Source organism: Prenolepis imparis, unplaced genomic scaffold (assembly GCF_030444845.1).
Source record: "Prenolepis imparis isolate NDT839.2.m4 unplaced genomic scaffold, iyPreImpa1.0 SCAF_3, whole genome shotgun sequence".
Taxonomy (NCBI): Eukaryota; Metazoa; Arthropoda; class Insecta; order Hymenoptera; family Formicidae; genus Prenolepis; species Prenolepis imparis.
The window spans coordinates 13026770-13048621 of record NW_028141161.1 but is presented as its reverse complement, the minus strand read 5'-3'; the positions used below and the strand labels follow the sequence as shown (position 1 = coordinate 13048621).

At 38.1% G+C, this 21852-nt stretch overlaps 1 protein-coding gene across 2 annotated transcripts in view; it reads right to left on the bottom strand.

Annotated features, from left to right (window-relative positions):
* Positions 1-21852, bottom strand: part of Zfh2 (Zn finger homeodomain 2) — a 386236-nt gene that overhangs the window by 291262 nt on the left and 73122 nt on the right. The window contains exons 1-2 of one of the 2 annotated variants that reach the window (XM_083034259.1): positions 15190-15538; positions 1033-1096 (exon numbers count right to left, since the gene is read on the bottom strand). The gene's annotated coding sequence lies outside the window, so the exon portion shown is untranslated. Of the gene's footprint in view, positions 1-1032; positions 1097-15189; positions 15539-21852 lie in introns of those variants that run through there. The other variant, XM_083034260.1, reaches the window with a different exon arrangement.

Here is a 21852-nt window from a genome sequence, read left to right as displayed (position 1 = left end):
ATTAGATATAATAGCCGCGGCGCTGGATCGCTTATTGTATTCGTATTAAGTCAGTCCTGAGAACCGGTCAACATCTCGAATCTATTCGCTCCAATCGGCCAACTACGTGTATGTGTGTATAATGTTCTTTTAATTGCAATCTCGGAAGAAACGCGTTATAACGTTAATATAGCTAATTTTCCGAGAAAGCCGAGGACATTGTTCTTGACCGAAATAAAGTACGATGTCGTATAAAGGACTTTCGAATATAGATCATGCTCGTCTGTCTACGATATTCGCAAAATTCGGAATTTTACGGTCATTTACTTTGCACACATGGATACACTTCAACTATATTACCTATTCGATAAAGCACACAGGAGAGAAACATGCTTCTCCATGTGTGAAATTATGTGTTTAATAGATAGAATGCTATTTTAATAGATATATTAACAGAGTATATTTTAGTATTTCTGTAAAGTACTTTTTTGCACTCATATTCAAAATTCGTTTCTATTATATTTTTGCGATAAATTCGTGATTGCGATAATTAAAGAAAGTAAAGAAATTTCTGTATAAATTGCGCTAAAAACGAATCTCTAATTAATTCTCTCGGATTTCATGTCTTAAAATAAACCGCGAAATAAAAATGATCATTGTCATTGTTACACCTTATTATGTTAGAAGCGCTTCATAGTCACACGAGAGAGATTTCTCTCGTCCAATGACATACTATTTGCGTTTGGCTGAAATGTATTATTAGCATTATCGTTCGTGTAACGTTTCGCGATCACAATCCAACGCGAAGCTTTACTATTATATGCATACCAGTTTAAGAATAAGACCACCTTGATTGGCAGTGACAGATACGTCGGACAGTCATTCTAATGGTGCACGCCGATCTACGCGAAAGATAACTGCGTGCACACATGTGTACGTATATATATGAAATGGGATAGGTGTGTCAATACAAGCGGTAATTACTTCGATTGCCAAGTTAAATAATTATCGCCAGGATAGGGGGACGGCTATGTTGATTAATCAGTGACTCACCGTTCTGCGATCAGCACGACCTTCACTCTACGAACATCGCTGACGTCACATCCTTCGCATGAGTCTAAAACGCAAAAAAAAAATTTGCATTAAACGACGATGTCGAATTCGAAAGTAGACGGAGACTGAATAAATTTGCACGCGCGAGACGTCTCGCACGCGCGCCAGATCTTTTATCTAGAAATTTAATCATGCAAGAAAACGGAAAATAAATATAACGCGCGCGCGTTCTATGAGCACGCGAGAATCTTATAAAAAGGCAAAAGAGAGAATGAATAAAGCTTTCGTCTCTCCTCTCTCTCTCTCTCTCTCTCTCTCTCTCTCTCTCTCTCTCTCTCTCTCTCTCTCTCTCTCTCTCTCTCTCTCTCGAAGCAGACGCTTATTTATGATCATCCGTTAAAATATTTATGCGCCTTCGTTTCTCGGTTAAAAACGCATATTTACAAGTTTCTTATATATATATATATATGTACTCCACTCTCATTTAAGATATACATATACATATATGCGACTTCTCATTTAACACGACCTAAATCTCGCGTTCAAATACATCTTTCATCTCCCAAAATATAAAATTCCTCATCGCGGTCTATTAGAGAATAAATTTATCAGCAGACATTGAAACCAAATGCAATTTCGGAAAATTTCATTTTCAAGATATAGATAGAATATACTTCATGAAAACGTTATCTCGTCACGAATTATCGAGTATTTTCACGAAATTTCAGCTCAACACCGAAATTACGCTCTTTAGTTTCAATTAATATTTCTAAGAAAATTAATATTCAGAGATCGAATACAAAAACATGATATATATGTTAAGAAAACTCTTCTTGCGACTTAAACCACTAATACTCTTCCCAACGGCTTGATCCGAACGCGAACGAAATCGCCTCGATCATGCCTGCGTTCGCGTTCTTGCCGAGAGCCAGCGCAGCTAATTACCTTGTGCCGCTGATAAAAACGATATTAATTTTCCGCGATTTATCGGTCGACGAGTAACCTTTCTCGACGTTCCCCGATGCGCGTGCTCGTATAACCATCGTCGCGGGAGTCGGAGAAGAAAAATCCAGACTCCGGGCGCCGACGTAACCGTATGCGATTCAGCCGGCGGCCGTTCGAGATGAGCGCATTCTATAATTAGTGTATTGGTGCGCGCGAGGAAATTTTTATTTTTATTTAAACTTGAACGTCCTTGCCGGCGAACAGCGTCGTCGTCGCCGTCGTCGTCTTCTCTCCTCGCCTTTTCCTCCGATGAGCGCCTTGACGCTCGATTCGGCCGGTTTGACAATAATTATTAACGTCTCGCGAATTCTTTTTTTTTTTTTCTTCACCTAGCGTCATTCTTGTTTCTTATCCCATTGGAACGAGATCGTCGCATACGCGGACACTAATTCTTCGGCATGATGTTGGACAGTTAAAAAAGAGCGAGGATTATAAATAAATTTACGATCTGGCGCCGTACGTGATACAGTGCGTTACACGCCTGACACCTGGCGTGTCCCTCTTCTGTTTGAATTTCTCGATTTAGACCGGGGAAAGGGATTGTAAAATATGTTAATGAGATTGACGATCAACCGATGACGAATCGGAGATCCGTAAAAAGATTTATTTTTAGAAGTAATATTGAGAGAAATGGAGAAAGTGTCATTAAAAAATGACAGTAGTGATTGTGCGTACGTCGATTTCTTTGCTGACATTCCTAAGCAGTGGTAAAATATTAATAAAAATTAATATCGTAATATGCAAGAGAACTTTACTAACAATAAGACGGAATTTTTAAATTTGCGGATTAATTATGAAAATGTGTAGAAACTCTTTATATGTTATATGTGTAATAATTATTATGAGGATAAGTCAAAGATAATTTCATTCAAGATCAATTTTATATCATAAGGCTTCTTTGCTAAACTAGGAATTAGCTCCAACTTAAATTGTCAGGGAATAAATTTTTCTTTCCCCTACATCATAGTTCAGCAAAAGAAACGAAAGAAAAAAGACGAAGAAAGAATGGCGGACAATAACTTGGACGCAGTGTATTACTGAGTCTGCTTAAGTTAATTGGAAGTAAAATGAGAGAAAGGTCCGAGGAATCACAGATTCTTCTTGTGCCACGTTCTTCGTTCCTTCCTTTACCATTTTATGTTTCAGACTCTCCTTTTCTCTCCTCTTCGCCTTCCCGGCGTTCTCTCACTTATTTGCGCTTCTCTGTGTTTGTTTAATCAGACACGAGGCTCAGTCTTCATTACCCGCACTAATTTATCTGGGTTGTCGTCTGGCTCCTTCTGGTCTCCGCGTCTGGACATTTTCGACCCTTGTGCGATACATACGCGAAAGACAGCCGTAATGTAGCGAAGAATCCGCCTCGCTTTAATTTACGCAAGTAAATGCAAGCACACCCCCCATATCTTGTTTTAACACAATTGCACACGCGATAGCTAAATATATATAACTAAATATATCTTTTCTAAAAGACAATAGAGAGAAGAAAAAAGATATAATAATCTACAATAAATCTATAGTTTTAGAAAAATGTTTATATTGCTTTTAATATGCCTTTAAAATAATATACGATTTATACAACTACTCGTTATACTTTACATATATAAACTTTTGCTATTACTCTTCAAAATATAGCGCTTTTTTCGTCACATAAAATATCATATGAAATTTTTGTAGTTATTTTTTCAAAAACATTAAATAAAATATAAATATTTATAGATTTTTCCATAATTTATATACTTAGAAAATATAAATAGAAATTAAAAAATTTTTCATATAACTACGAGAAAATAACATTAAATTGAGATTCGTATCTGATGTAAGATATTGGTATGAAGAAGACAAGGTTCACGAAATTAACTTGATAACCCAAGAATTGACGAACGAAGATCCGTGACGCGTCTCCACGTGGGGGACAAAAGACATTCGAAGGGAGCAGTGTCGAATTGGGGACTCCTGGATATCGACGGCAATATTCGTTAAGTCCTGCTAAGACCCTGTATGCGGTGTAGTCCGTTCATTCGGATTGCCAAGTCTTTCTATCTCTCTCGTTTCTCTCCGTTCTCTTCTCTCTGTCGGTCTTCTTATCCGTTGAACGAAGGCCTCGTGGAGGTGGCAATCGTTTCTTTCTCCACTGTCTTTCTCACCCTCGCGAATGAACCAGGATGCCTCCTTGGCGGAGGATCAGCGCGTCAATAGGGTGTTTGTTTAATTTGCGGATTCGTCGGTTTGTGTCTCCGAAAATACGCAAAAGGGAACCGTTCGTTCAGTGCAACTCAACTTTTGCTTGAAGAGAAAAGTATGTTTCATATCCCGCTATATTCCTCAATTTTTTTCGCGACACAAAACAAGTATATATGATACGAATTTAAAATATCGCGCGATATATATTCGCAAGTATTTTAAAATAAAAACATTTATTTAAAAAACTGTTATTCATATATTTGTTATTCGAAGCAAGCTATGTACTTGGAATAATTTTATATCCAAGTAGAATGTAATTCCGCAAAAATCTCACAATGTGCTCCATGTATAAGAATGAGGCAATAAAACTAATGTCATAAGACGTGCAGCATTATGAAGTATAAGTCAAGTCACGGCGATTATGAGCAGACGGTTAACGTAATTTCCGTCGATTTCCATGCACATAAATAAAGCATACGAAATCAGACTTTTAAGCGACGAAGATCCTTCGGTTAGACGAAGGATTACGTAAAGAGTGATACCATCTACATCTTACTAGCGAGAGATCTGAGAACCCTTGCGAATTTGTCTCATTAAGCTCCCGCTCATAAAATGCGCGGAAAGTTATTTGAAGAATCTAGAACGCTGACGTTTCTCGAAATTTCATCGCGCGATGTCGAGTAAGACATTTCGAGTAAATTTCGTCTCGTCTAAATGGCTTTTATCAAAGAGAGAGAAATACTGTTTAAATATATTATTTTACAAAATTAATCCATAGTCTAATTAAAAATTTATTCTAGTTTTTGTTTAATAATTTATAGCATTGTAAGTACCGTGAAAAATGAAATTTGAGAAACGCGATACATCTAATATTTATTGAAAATTCATACAAATCGAATAATAATCTAAAATAATGACTATTACATTTGATAATAAAAATAAATTTGGTAAAAAAACGATTTATATATATCTTTCTCTTCATCAATGGCAATAGAGAAACGGAAATGGAGGGGGGAAGGGAATGTAGAGACCCTAGCTTCACACAAGATCGCATCGTGTTATTTAAATTCATCATCCATCTATCCTACTGCCGTTGGGATTCGTTGGATTAATTCTCAGCCCGTCCAAATCTCTCTTTCTCATTGAGTTCGGGGTAATGGGGGTCGTTATTGCAGCGCAATGTAACGGCCGTGAAGGGTCATTGTTCAACCGTTTTTGGGGTTCGAGCAATGACCAGTTCCGCCGCGCATGAGAACGGACTGAAACAAAAGCTGACAAACCTGTTGGAAACAATCAGGCGCGACTCACCCCAGCTCGGGCCAGCTTATGGTTCACGGAGGGGGATGAACAGTTGGGTGACTTTTTTTGGTCTAAGAGGAACACCTATTATATAATACTGGCAACATGTGTGCCTCCGTGTCGTCACGATGAGATCGACTGATCATCGCTGCGTCGTGATTTAGGGACACTCTCGCGTCCGTTATTAAAGAGAATTTCACGTTTAGATTTAAAACAAAATGTAAATGCCTAGTAACGGCGAATGGCAGTGTGCTTGTAAGAAACAATAGCATTCATTATATATATAATTATATAAAATAAAATATTTGTAATTATCACAGATCTTAATATAATTATATTAAGATCTGTGATAATTACAAATATTTTATTTTCTGTTTAATTATCGCTGCGATCTCCATTATTTGTTTGAAAATGGTGTTATTATCAAAATTGGCAAATTAAATCCCCCCAATAATAAAATTCGCGATTTTTAAATTACTTAATCTTGCCATCTGTCATTTTCAAGAAAGCTATTTAATCAATAGTGTCTCTCTACTGGATCAGCAGCGTGAAAATCGATCGGAAAAAGGTGACGAACCGTCGACGCGAATTCTTGTGAATGAGTGTGTGACAGTACGATGGTCAGCGTGGCATATTGCGGATCTTAGTTAATTTCCTTCGCGGTCATCTTTCTCTGCCACCTTTCATTGCAGTCACTCTCCGTCTTCCTTTCTCATCGCCGAAGAAAACATTCTACACGTCGGAATCCTTCGCTGAGAAAAGTGAAGAACAGGGACAAAACGTGAGGAGTGGGTAAAATCATGACTGCGACCAGAAGAGAAAAGTGGGCGGTTGAAGTGAGGCGCGCAAAGCAGCGCCGATAAATTATACGTGATGATCTTTTTCCTCAAAACGCTTTTTTTAAGACACCGTGCCATTTTCTCATTGTCGCGATATGTACAAAGTTACAATCTGTCTAATCCGACAACGTTAAGAAACGTAAAAGTGTGCTTCTTTCTCTCATCCTTTCTCCGTTCGTTCCTCCCATCCCCCGGTTTCCCCGCAGTTTTCTTCGTACTCTCGGCTTTTCCTCTCGCAGTGGGAGTTCGTGGAGAGTGTAAGGCCGTGGCTAAGGTGACCATGAAGAAATAGAGGAACGGCAGCTGTGTATGTGTCTGTGTGTATGTATGCGTGGTGGCTGGCCGAGGTGGAGGGTTCGGAGATGAGAGGGGGTGAGAAGAGGAGCAGGGTTGGTCAGTGCTCCTTACTTAGAGGGTGGCGAGTCTGTTCTTAATTAACGCTCGCCTCTTTTGCTGCACACCCCCTCGCCACCGTGCTCCCGTAATGAGGCTCCTTGGGCGCGGATGCGCGTGTGTGTGCAAAAGCGTGTATGTATTGGGTCGGTCGCGAGACGGTGTGGATGACCTAGATGAGACGCGCCCTCGTCTAGCTAATTCTTTTCTTCCGCGCTGACCACTAAAGTAAGTAGATAGCCACATATACGAAGAGAAGCCGCGCGCGTTTGTATGCGTGCGAGAACACGCGCGCGCATTTCAAGAGAAACCACGTACGTCTTATACGCATATGTGTATGTATGAGCGAATGTGTATGTGGTTATATTCCGTTGCCACGGCCGAGACTCTCGGCCTGCGAAAGTTACGCGGACGTAACTGCGGGTCTTAACCAGGGTACTGCTACATTGCTGCTGTTGCTACTGTGATGACTTCGCCTAGCCTCGTCTAGTATTGCGATACCTTACGAATTAGCTGCGACGCCGCCGGCGCGCTGTCGAGCCATAATTACTTTGGTAAAAATATTTTGGCGCAATGTAGCGCGCCAGCTTCTAATGAATCCAGTAATAGTCGCGGTTGATTGTCGAACGAATAGTTCGATTGAATGAAACTAAATAATGAGGCGTTCGACAAAGTAAAAATAGGTCATAATAATTAATGACAGAGCAAAATGACAACACCTCTAATTTTCTTGTCGGAAGAAACATCGTTAAATTCTTCATCAAAAATATTTTAATTACATCGCTCTACGATGCCCTGAAGAGTACTTTTACAATAGAAATAGAATGATGTCTGATTGTGCTCCGTTTCTCTTATGAGTGAAATATTTATTCACAGGAATAATTAATATTCAAGACATTTTGTCTTAAAAATGTTTTCTCAATAGTTTGATATATACGTCAACTCTCACATTCAGAAATGAAGGAGTTGTCACGCAAAATGAAGAGCTCCCCATTCTTTACGAACCCGTGTAATCCTTAACCGTGAAACTTCGTCGTCGGTTTCGCACGGCGAGCGGTCAGTTGCGGCTATCGTTCGAAGCGCGCAGGGAAAAAACGTCCGTACGAATCGACTGGCCCATTCTTCAGGCATATCCTGGGGACCGGCCTCTTCCATCAAACCCGCCCCCGCCGCGACATTCTTTTCTCTCTCTCTCTCTCTTTCCTAGCGGAGCGCCGCGCGGATAACAGCAATTAAGTCTTCCCGTTAATAAAGACGATTGTGATTAATTATCGGATTTAATGAACGACTACTTGTACTTGTAAATATAGACGGTACGGGACGCGCATGTTGGTTACACCGTAAAAATTAGAGACCATGAATCCTCGAGTGCCCACCCCGTTTCTCCCCCTTCCCCTCTCTCACCCTCCTTCCCGCGATTTCTGCGTCCTCGTGTGTCACCGGTACGTCTTGCGCGCCCGTCAGAGAGAAACGGCCCTCTCTGTCACAGTCCGCTGATCTTTCAACCGGCAATCAGGCAAGGCTGTGGGACCGGCCGAGCTCCATATTATAACAATCGTAATCTGGTGCAGGCGCGTATCGCGCCGAAGGCAATTGGTTATCCAGAGATTGCTATTCATTTTTATATCTTCGACTATGCACATCAAAATAATTTATATACAGAATATTCCAGATTTTCGCGCATCCTTTCATACATTTCTTTGAATAAACTCAAAGTAGATAATTTTCATTCTCGATAAACATTTAGAGGCAATAATAGTTTTCTTATTACAAGCTATGCAAAATTTAAGAATTTAAAAAAATTAAATTTCAGATCCAAAATGTAAAAAATACTTTATGAATCATTTAATCTCGAGTATACTTTACAAAAACTCTGAATATATTTCGCATTTGAAATAATAATAGAAATAAGCGAGGTAATATTCAATAATACATATCGTATTGCGTGCATATTACATTGTGCCACGAGATGCTAGCGTGGGAGTGCATGAGCTCACGTGCTGAAATTAACTCCAGCCTCACTGCTTTTAAAAATAATTGGTAATTATCGATATTATTAATAGTTTCGCCTGCCTCTTCGTCGGCAACACGCCAGCATATATGTTAGAACGATTTCTTCGTTTCAATTATTCTTACAATGTTAATGTAAATATGTCAAATATTTATCTCAAACAAGTAATTTCTATTAATTTTAATTAAATGTCCGCAAATTATTTCTTATATATTATCATTTGTTTCTTTCTTTTAATTTTATAGAGATTTTGCTCAACAAGTGTCATATTTCATTGAATTTTTAACGATATTTGTACACGATTTCTCATTATTCTCTATCTCACAAACTGTCGTATTTTATAATAAAAAGATATATATTAAATAATAAATTTTTGAGATTGAGTTTACCGTTCGCGAAAGTGTTGGTGAATCTGCTTAAGCAATTACAAATTGCGTGCGTCAAAGTATACCCATACGTTCGAAGCTCACGTAAGTAATATACACGCGCTTCTTTGTGTCCATTGTATAACAGGGGCAATGATTTATCGTCGTGCAACAATGTGCGTAGAAGTTTTCACGGAGAGAAACGAACGGTTGTTAACGACTCCGCTTCGTTCGAATGCCGTCGACTTCGTCGAAGCGCGCCGCGCTTTTTTTCCACGGGCTAGAAGGCGATTCGTTCATCGAAGTATCGATTGGTTCGTATAATAATTACCTCTCCCGCATTAGGGGTGGCTACCCCCTCCGCCGTGGCACAAACGAGCCCCGCTGTCTTCTATTAGACTAGACTCTGCCACGAATATAGGGAGAGTGACGGGAGGGTGGCAAAGGGGGAATCGACAGCTGCTCCGTTCGTCGTCCAATCCTTCGGCGTTCGTCGTGTTAATTAATTATTTATCCACGTCGCGGATAAATATTTGCCGATTATGATGAGGCGGATCGAGTACGTCTGGGGATTCCTGGGAATCGCGGCATCGATCGTACCGCGTAACCAATCGCCAGTTCCTAAGAAACGTTCGCGACCTTTATATGGGTGGAACTCAAGTTCCCTCTGTGAGTGCTCTAACGATCTTGGAAAGATCCGTAAATGGAAATAAGGCTTATTGGGAAGTTTTTTTTTAAGTATTTCTTATCGTAATGCTTATTCGAAAATATACGATTTTGGAGTGTATTCATCTACAAAAAGTCTAATCGATTGTTCCTAATTAGCGGAAATTATTTAAGATACGAATTTGAATTTGATACGAATGCATCATGTATACGCGAGTCTCTATAAACATGTGATTATCATCGTGCAAGCTTTTCCGCGGCGACAACAAATGCAGTCCTCATATTTCATAGAGACAGAGGTAGCATATTAGCAATTTCGCGTTGCGCCACAGAGCGTGTACTCGCGGCCTTAAAATTAGCTTTGCTCTTGATTCGCATTAGAATGCAGCTTGGCCAAACAATATTACGTATAAACTCGCCTGTCACGCACGGCGGTTTCCGCAATTTATTATAAAGCCTACATACAATAGCGTGTCCTAATGTAGAAAAAATGCATTCATCAACTTAATAAAATGACACACTTGTATCTCTATATATTACAGACTGTGTTGTTGCATTTAATCAATCTAGTCTATAAAATTATTCATATATATATATATATATATATATATATATATATGTGTGTGCAAAAGTTGTAGAGAATAAATTATGCAGATAAATAATTTTTTAGCTTTTGTAAAAAGTAAAAGGCTCTTTCCAGTCTCAAAGAATGTTAGTCTTTATAAAATAGAATGACGTTGTCAGAAGAAAAGTTTTCGTTATTCATATATTGTCTCGAAGCTATCCATAAGAATGTTTTCTTCATCAGTTAATCTACACGATTGAACTTTCATGATATTTATCTTTAAGGAAAAATTTCTCTCGACGACAGTCCATTCGAATTTAACGCTAAAACACTTTGTGGGAGTCATTCTGGGCGGACAGCCACGGATGCGTAATGTCGTCATGATTGACAACGAACGCAGCGTGAATTGCGAGGTAAGATGGTACGGGAATGACGCTACGTATGCAGCTTTCTCAACTCTGTGATTTCGCTCGTCTTGTCGGTCGAATGGGTGGGTGGGTGACGGCGTTCGCGGGTATTTCTGTATCTAATTATAATCCTTGGGCGAGGGAGCGAGGCAATCGCCTAAAATTAGAGCATATAGTCCAACCGGTCTACGCGCCGCTTGCTATTTTATATTTCGCCGTCCATTTCGCACCGGATGGAGCACGTTTCTCTTGTCTCTCCTTCTCTTTCTCTCTCTTTCTCTCACACGACTTACCGCTCTTCACTCGCTTCGGTGTCACGACTTCCCTCATTCTTGTAGCTGTTTTATCGCCTATCCTCCTTTCATCGTGCCGAATATCGCTGTTTCTCGCGAGTTACTCACATCCAGTTTCGACGCGAGCCGCGTATAATTCATTTACGAAACTGTCATACGTGTCAGATTGGTCAAAAATGAATGTGGCATAAATCTGATACGTTATGCGATATCCCGACGTGATTTCAACTATGTTATCTTTGTGATGAAATTGCGACGCAATAATTTTCTATACTACGACTGAATTTGTTTAGCTCGCATTGATGTCTAATTAACTGTTGGCGCGGGTTCAACTCTGCGCAGAAGTTTCATTTACATTTGACGGTTTCACGATGGCAAAAGAGAAGAAGAGGATCGACTGAGGTTTTCGCCGAGATTCGTCTGGCTTTGATCAGGCGATTTTAGCCAGCACTCTTAAATCTTCGCACTAATACATCAATCAACATTAACTTTGATTAACTAAATTCTTTTTTTTTACTGTGTTCATATACAGAGACTCGCAGTGCTTTTCATCTATGAGTTTTTTGACCAATTTGAAATCAATTTTCTTTCCTCAGTGAAAATTGGATTGAACATATTTTTTAAATTACTTTTTAACATTTTACTTTAAATATCTTGTTTTATATATTTGCTAAAAAGTAAAGACTAAGCTACAGCAATTTATTTTTGAGCTCGAAATATTTTACATAAAATTTTTTTAGATCTTAAAAAAAATCACATTGAACCTAAATAACTAGAACTAGTAAAATCGCGATACAAGCATAATCTAAATAGAGCAAATTGCTGAACCAGGATTAATTAACTCAGAACGTTAGTGCGAGTCGGTCATTTCACTTCGCTATATCGAGGTCGAAGTCTCGGGCAGCTCGATTGAAACGATCGGGTAGCGCGAATGCCCTTAAGCTCGTGCCGCGCATACACAGCGAGGCTTTAATTTCTTCCCTCCTAATGGGCTTTTTCGCCCGAGCTAAAGAGCGAACGCGTAGGATTAAACGGCGCGCAATGGATGGGCGGCCGTCGAATGAGGCGATTGCGAGAAAGAGAGAGAGAGCGATGCCAACAAAAAATAGACGAGCCAAGAGAAACTGATGAGAATTCAATCCGCGAAATTATGAATTCCTTTTTCCCGCGAGTCAGGGAAAAAAAGATATTTAAAATATTCTTTAAACATTTGAATTCTTTCGATAGAGAGAATAACCGGAAATTGAACTCGTTAATGAGCACTGGCTCATATTAATTAACAAATTTCTTCCTTACGAATTGAAATTATGTAATTAAATATTATTTATATACACGATATTTCATTATATCGTTTCAATTTAGTCAATAGTGATAATTAAAAAGAACAAAAAGAATTAGCAGGAGCACCATTCTATAGAGAATCAACTCCTGTCAATCTCTTTTCATTCATCTTGGTTTTGAATCATGCAGGCATCGGTAGCGTTTCGGGGGAGCAGAGCCCCACAAGGAAAGGGAGGAGGGCCAAGTAGGAAAAATAATGATTCGTAGCGAGTCCATGACACGAGCGACAGCAATGATTAGCCGCTACCGAAGAATAATCGAAGTAATGATAGGTTTGCATTTGCAACCCCTTTGAAAGACTCGAAAAGAAATGATGGTGAGACGTAAGCGTACGACTTGCTTCGCTCAGTTAATTGTCGTCTGGCGTGTCGATGAATGTACCCCTGGATCGACCACACGCAAATGTTGCTACGAGGTATATGAAAAAAACAAAGCTTCTTTATGACGAATATATTCGTGGATGACGATGCACAAGGCAGTCTTTCCGCAAAAATGATAGAGTTTTCATTTCTGACTTAAATATTGAACGCTAAATATTTTTATTATTGAAATTAATATTTCTCCATTGAGCATCTCGATTCGAAAGCATATAAAAATATATCGAGAACAATATTTTTCAGCGATTACATGAAATATAATTTACTTTTAAATATTAAATTAATAAAATATTTTTCTTTTTGAAAATTATAAAAATCAGAAATAATTTTCTGGTTACTTTTAGGGTGATTGAATTAAAATAAAATATCGGGAAAAAGATACACAATTTTTTAGAAGCATGTGTGAGTTGATATGTCAACTTTTTTGCTCCATGCGATTTTTTTCCTACAATATAACTGTAGAATCGATTGTCGAGTCAGTATTTAAGCTACTTTCTGTTTCGCGACTCTGCAAGTCGCAGAAAATTGTCGGTTCAGAACTTAGCACAATCATGAAGAGCCCCACGATCGAGCCCCTACATCGAGGAAGATCGCCGGACATGCGGATAATAATCGCTGATTGCCATCGATCGAAAGTTGTTGCGCGGGTTTTATGGGAAAATCGTCTGACACGTGACGAACGCTGGACGATCGACAGTCGACTCGCTACGTGACTTCGATCCTTAATCATGACGAATCTAAGAAAAAGAGGAACGCGGGCAGAAAATACGAGGGAAACAGAACTAAAATCCGCGAGAATTTAGATGTAGAATCATGCTATCGATTCCGCATCTTTATGTGAAGAAATGTAAATGTACAGACATGTCGACGTAACTTTTCGTAGATGTGTATAATTTTTTAGCATAAAAAAATGATAAAAAATCTCTTGCTGCAAACATCGCTAATTTCATTTGTGACGTTTGATTTTATATAAATGTATGTTATTCAAGAATTATATTCTATAATTCTATACTATATAAAATACAGTATACGCATTAAAAATTAATACAGTATTACATATATACAAATGAAGCAGATAGGGGCACATATAACAATTACAATCAATTACACAAGGAGCATAAGAAAACAGACAAAGCGAGATGCAAGCATATTTATTAATATATGCAAAATTCTATATGAAACGCATCACAAATTAAAGAAAACGCAATCACATCCACAGTTTGATGTCTCAGCTGTTTATAATTATATATTCAAGCAGTACATATATATATATATATATATATATATATATATATATATATAGAAGATATATTACTGCTTAGTAAGATCAAAATTATGTGTAAGAAAAATTATTTAATATTTAATTAATCAATTTCAAGGCAATCAGAGATCATTTTTATCATATATTGAATCTATAAAATTATTATTTATATAAATCAACTTTTTGACTTGTTTCAATTTCACTAAGTACTTGTGCTCTTGAAACTGAATGGCTACAAGTATATTAAAAAATTCGTCGCATACAACACACAGAAGCGAGCGTAAAATAGTCGATATCTCGCGAGAGTCTTCCGTGAGAACGCAACTGAATCGAATCGAAGGGAACAAACAATTTCCGAGGCCTCGCAGAATTTTGGATTTCTCGCGAAGCCGTGTGCGCGTCTGCTCTATAGGCCATAAGAACATCGTTAAGATTATATTTAGGCATCGTAAAAGAAAATATGCGTCCGTTGGAGCCAAGTCGCTCATTACGCGAGACAGCATTAACGCGGTTGGTGCAGCCAGAGAGTTTTGAGCATCATACGCGTGTCAAAATATATACGTGTGTATGCAGTAGGCAATATCTACGTACGAAATCAGTAGCCTAGCGTTTGGCACTCTGAGTTCGTTTTCTCGCTTGAAATCGCCGTGAATTTATTGAAAATAAATTGGGAGTGATTGCGTGCCGGAATTTCCCGCATTGTTTTTAGCCAAAAACTTTCTCACATTAATGTATTAATGACATAATAGCGGCTATCCTTGAATTACTGAAATTAATATTAAGGTATACAAAAAATTTTTCTTAAATAGAATAATTTCCAACAGTTTGAAATAAAAACGTTAACGATATTCTTTTCATCTTCTTTTTTTAAAGATATATAGCTTTAAATTTAAAAGTTTATTTTTACATCATTTTTATGCAATAATTAACAAAAAAATTAATTTTACATATTTATCTTGATTTGTTTATTATTTATATTACTATTTATTTTTAAAAATTAGATGCAACACTTTTAACGCTGAGCAATTCATTGAAGGACTAATTGTAAGTAAGAAAGAAACTGATTATCAAAGCATTGATGCAATCGTGAGCGCTGCACTTGAAATGAATGATGCGTATCTTATACAAAGCGTCGCGATGCTCTACAAACGTACCGTATCGCCGTGACTTCCGGTGTCCGTGGCAAACTTTTCAAAATTTTCTCGTTGCACATAGCCAGTTCGAAGTGAAGTCCTTGAAAATGTCACGATTCCCTTCTCTGTTAGCGAATTTCTAGGTCAATGCTGCCTAGTGTTGTCGTCACGAAGCACATTGCTGACTGATGTGTTCGCGTAATAGAAAATTCGGTGCTATTTATCGCAAGTTTGTATCGAATTGGAATGTTTTCTTATCATGAGCATCAATCGCGCGATACTAACCGAATGTTTTGATAACGAACGATCAAGTATGTGAAGTATAAAGATTTTTTTTTCAACATATTCTTAAGAATCTTATTTAGAGAAATATATGTCTTTATGAACAATCAGCTTACGCATATAGTCTCTTTCGTTCGCGTTCGCTAGACAATCTTTACGAATCGTATATGACGATTTAAAGCTCAATTTAAAGGGTCTATCGTCATTCAAGAGCGATTATTATGAAATTCTGCTTCGAAGCGAAATCAACGGTATCAATAAATTTATTCGTGATGTAATCACATTTGAAAATCGTATTGGGAATAGAGTTCTCTATTAACGAATAACGCAAAAAAGCACATTGTAATTCCTCACACATGATTCCAAAGAATTTGCAGGCGAGAGAGGAAGAAAAAGAAAAACTTCGATCGAACAGCTGATGCAGTGAGAGAGAAAGAGAGATAGGGCGAAAAGGAGAGAGAGTAACGACGAATATAGTGTTATCAATTATAAACAACAAAATCCTGTTGGCACGAAATTTGCGACAATTATGAAATTTTTTTTGAAATATTAAAATAGTAAAAAGGAAACTAAATGCTATTCTATGTTTTTTATCGGTTGTTTTTATGCCTATGTCAATCAGACGATTTTTTAACAGAATAAAATCTATGAAAATATTATAATTTATTATAATTTATAAATATAATAGAAAGACAATTTTTTGATAATATTAAATTTTGAGGAAATTTGCAAGAGCGTGGATAATCACGAGAGATCGGCTGCCGAAATCAGACCTGAGTGCCTCCTAGGGGGTTGGTCGTGGAAAATCGCGTAGGGCGGGTCGTGGATGAAACCGTGGATGACGCGGGGGTGGAGGCGGACGGTCGGTGAAAACGCGGTATGCAAAACAGGCGGCGAATTTGAGCGGTCCTGCGCAGAACGAATAGCCTCACCTCGTGCTACCAGAGCACCTCGAGAATCTCTCTCTCCCTCTGTCTTTCTTTTGATTTTCCCCTTTCTTTTTCTCCCTCTCCCTCTCATATACACATACACGCATAACATTCACACTCATGATGCTCCTTTTGCGGTGGATGCTGCATACATATATCGCACGCTTTTCTCGCAATGTGCGCGAAAGAGACGGACACACATACACACACAATCGCGCACCTCTCTCTATGTTTCTCTCGCGTGAGTGTGATACACGTGCAGGCGGCACAACGGCGGCGATCGCGTATCCTGAGAGGTCGACAGTAAACGCGGTATCGACCGCGTGTTGCGTTATCACGTCGCGATGCAGAACGTCGTCGTCGACGGCATCGACGTGGTACGTCGTCGTCGTCGTCGTCGTGACGAGAGCGCGAGACGTTTTCCACCCGGAATCGAGTAAAATGGCTGCTCTCGCCGCTCCGGCGCGCCCGAGCTTACTGGCTTGCCTCCCTTCGTTTGGGTTCCCACACAGAGACCGCCACACGCGTGCTGTTACGTGTGTGTGTGCGGTGGGTGCACGTAGAAAGCCACGTACAAGCGAGGGAGCGTACGCGCGCATGCACACACCGCGCCGCGTCGACGCCCGCCAGATAGAATTCTCGTGTATTGTATATGTGTATACATGTAGGTGTATATGGCTGTTTGCCTGCCAAATACACGCGTGCGAGATGCGAGAGCGAACGCACGCACACGCGTGCGCCGCGTTCTCGCCCCCGCGCTGTCAATCGCGCGCGCACGTGTTCGCGCGCAGAACAGCTGATCGTGCGAAGAGAGAAACTTTGCGTCTTCGTCGCTCGAACTGAGATGCGGCTGAAAGTCGAAAACTGACCGAGTCATTTTTATCGAATTCTCGCAAAAGCGTGAACAGCTGTGTCCGAGTCGACTGTCGAATTTTCGCTAAGCAGAAATCGATGAAGAGATTAGAAGCTCTACATGCTTCCTCTAATTTGCGATGTTACGGATAACAAACTCATCCCTTATCACAATCGTTTTTTAGTAATCATGAATGTAGATCAGAATGTATATAAAGTTTTTGATATAATCAATACTATTGTAATTTTACAAATAGAAAATATTAAATATTAATTCAAATTATTCATTTTTTCTCTAAAAAAATCGCATTTTTTTGTTTAACATTTTATATTTTAGAAATTCATTTTTAATAAGAATATAAAGATTAACAGCTTTGTAATATATATAATTGGAAATAATGTTGTGAAACGATCAATATCAGATGTATCCCGAATCCTCCCTTAATCACGGATGTATGTTCAATGTTAAACTTCCTAGTTTCAAGTTCACTCAATGTCAGTAAAATTCAAAGGGTGGAATATAACGGTGAAAGATATAATAGTCTCGTACGATCATTATATGGTGCAACACAACAGCGAAGCGACTCGACAAAGGAGCAGAACGAGAAGTTTGCACGCGTAAGGATCGGCAGGAGATAGTGCAAGAGGCCAAAAAAAAACTTATGCGCACTTTTACGACGTCTCGCAGTCTCGAAGAGCCGCAACGGGCAAAAGGCGCGACTGCAGTCGCTTGCTTTCCTGCATTCTTACGGCATACCGTAGTGCGAGCATTATGAATATGCAAATCGGCGAACCAGGATAACGAGTGCGTTGACCAGCGCGCGTTTAGTATACACTCGGCTTTCTTATCGCTTCGTCAATGACGCGTGACGGTTCGCCATCGATCGATTGATCGATGATGATCATTTTCGTTTCGGCGATGAACACCGCGAGAAAATCCCCCATCAGCGAACGAGCTGATTACGATCTCGGTAAAATCGTGCCATTCGTAAAATTAATTGGGCGTGATAAATAGCGTGCGTCTCTCTCCGAACACGTGCTACTGTTTGTGAAAAAAAAAAGGAATAATCTAATATCGTCTCGCCAAGTAGAAAAAACGATTACAGTTACGGCATCGCCGGACTGTGCCGTTCCGATCGAATGGGCGATGGTCTTGACGAAGTAAATCTCAGAGTACGATATTTCAGAAACATGTGTAATTTATTTTTTGCAGGTGATCGATGAATCGAATATTGCCGCAATAAATTCTGACATATTAACTGAGCATTAAAATACATTATTAAGAACTTGTAATATTCGTAATATTATATTAATTGAAATTCAAGTGATTTTAAATTGGTTTTGAATATATGCGCGTTTTTTTTTCAGGATTAATAAAAAAATATTTCTAAAGGACATACTTTTCCAATTTTAGTAGAATACTTATTGTTAGCTAATTTAACGCAATACGAATTAATAATTTATACCGCTGACTTGGTAAATATAATATCAAAGATTAATTTCGCACTTGTGCGCGGTAAAAAAAATTGTAACCAGCCGAGCTCTTCCTCCTCTACAATTTGATCGTTTATCACGATCAATTAAATTTCCTGCGACGATAATTGACCGACGCCATCACGCTTATATTACGATACGGAGGGAGAGAGAGAGAGAATCTCCGTCGCAAGTGCCGATAAATGGCGCATTCGCGTGAACGCGAGCGCAGTCGCTGTATTGCGCTGTCATTATTTTATGAGATACGCTTTAAGCGTAATAAATTTTATTGTGCTCTCTTCTCCCCTTTTACCTCGCCGATCCCTTCGCGACCCACGCAAACGCGCCTCCGATATGTTTTCTCGAAAGGAATGATCCGAATCTACAAACAGATTTTTACGATAAATACCACTAATAACAAATTGCATGCATACATATCCGTTAACAAAAAATAACACGTGGGTTAAATAAAATATATATCAGGAATTTAGCAATCTGTATTCTATTAACATCATACATTCCAAATTCTTATCACATTTCATGTGACAAAAGCTTCTCCGATAAGGGCAAACTATTAAATATATGGGTCATTTGATTTTATCAAGATGATTCAAAATCAACGCTTTACTAAAAATAAACTTTTAAGATAAGAGTGACTCAAATAGACGATAATAATTTACTAAAATAAAATTTGTTTACGTAGACACTACATATGGGTACTCATATATCTTTGCAGTATATATTTATCGACTTGTTTTTCAAATCGATTGCGAGATTACTTTAATATGATTACTCTCTTACTACTTTATCGTTAATGACGTTATCATTATATATTATTTTATACATGTATAAAAATAAAAAAAAGAATTTTTATAAAAAAGAAAAATAGATATGATTAAATATATTCACGTGATTATATATTTTTATAAATTATTCTTCCGATGCAAAAATGCATCGCAACGTTTGCAACGAGTGCGATATCATAACAACATTGATGTGACCGTAAACACGCGCGATTATAAAAGTTAATATTTTCAACATATCTCACGTCTTTCTCGGTTGGCTATCCGCAAAGATCCGCTTTAATGTTATTTTCTCACAAAGCGTGCACTTCGTTTAATTTAATAGAGCAGCAATATTTTGTAGTAATTTCGTAACCTTATAGATTTTGAACTATTTTTTTTAATCGAGAAAAAAAATAAGAAAAAATGATTTCTTAATTATCATAATTTTCAAGCTGTTAAGTTGTTATTATTTTTTTTGTATCTTAAATCTCATCCTTAAATTGTGTTGCAACATCTGTCTATGATTTTATAAATTCAAGTCGTCTTATTTAATAAAGTGCTTGTCACACTTTATAACGTCACCGATTTATATGGAACTTTGTTCGTATATAGGTATATTCTATAAAGAGAGAGAATATCTGTATAAATTAAAATGGAAAATTTTTGTGAGGCACGTGCGTCGTTATATGATCCGCGTAAGAACGATGGATAAGAATTATTAATCTTTCTAATAGCATCTGTCACCGTTTACTCTGGACGGGATTTCTTAAGAATATGTTTATATATTATATACACCGTAGGATTTCTACGTTTAGAAACGACCGTCGATATATACCAATTAGCCATAATGACATGTTTCTACGATCGACGATTTCTACTCCTTCATGCTGATTTCTCACGTTAAATATGCGTGTTGGGTACAAACTGATGATGGACTCCGATTAGGATCCTATAATTTCTCTTTCGATCTGTCTCGTACACACACGCCATATACATATATCATAGAATATCTTTTTGTTATACAATCTACAAAAAGTATTTAAGCAGCAGAGAAGGAAAGAATGAAGTATGTATTGGTACAATAATCCAAATCAATATATCTTTTCTAGGCAAGAAATTTATCATAATTGCTTAATATGTGTGTATATGTATGTGTGTGTTGTATTCATCATTTCTATAATTACTAGACATTCTTCTCCTACTCATGAGAATTAATGACGAATAGATTAAAACATATGAAGTTCATTAGTCGTTTGTAGATTGTATTTGTAAATCTTGTAGATCTTTTCAAAAGTTTGCGCAAGATTGCTTCTATTGTTGCGGCCATTATCGCGATCATTACTTTAATCAGATTTTTCCGCAAAATGCTATCTCCTGAGAAATTGCAGACGCTCGTCCACGCGGCGAACGAGTTCGGAGGTATTATGAAATAAATCTCGTTATTGCTTGGCCGAAGAAGAAAAGCGGGCGGTCAGTTTTAATTAAAGAACTCGAGGCGTCAGCTGCTCCTTGCCAACGGCTCTCCAGTTTCCCTTCCATCCCCTTTTTTTTCTATCCGTGTGCATTGCGACCGATATCGTCTACGTATACCTCGTAAAACTTGCGGAGTTGATGAAAAAAAAAGTTGATGCTTTGTAGGAAATCATAATCTCTCACGTGACGTGCTCTTTTTGACTGTCTCTTTGACTGTCATATCCATTATAAGATATTATTAATTTGACATGAAGATTAATTAATTATATATAATTAATGAAAATATATTTGTTATTACATTTTGCAATTATGTAGTTATTTCTAATTCATATATTTTCAGAAATATCCACAATTAAAGTCGAAACATATTTATGTACGTGAAAGAAAATTATCAAAGTAATATAAAATTTTAAAATAAAATATATTATGTGAATTTTTCTCTCAAATAAAAAATATCAATTTACTTAAGTTTTTTTTTTTTTAAGATTCGAAACAAATTTCAGCAAGAGATTTCAAAACTTGTATTTCGACTTTCAGAATGAGCGACTAATATAAAGCTAAAATAAAGGAGAGAAAGAGACAGGCGTACCGTTTATCAATTTAAATATCATGCAATTTCCATCGTTTGAAGTTCCTGCATCAGTATGTTATGTGGACATAGGGGGAAGAAGCGCAATATGAATTTACAGCGGAAGGTTTACTCGCGATTACACGCGCCCCGGGGCCGGCGCCTTTATCATTCGAGCGAATGCACCGTACACGCCAAAGAGCGTGTGCTACATCATAGACGCAACATTTTATGGGTCGTACCGGTGACCTTATGAGGCGAGCACACGGTGAATTCGAGGAGAGACTCCCGCCGCGGAGATGATATAATCCATTAAAAGGCG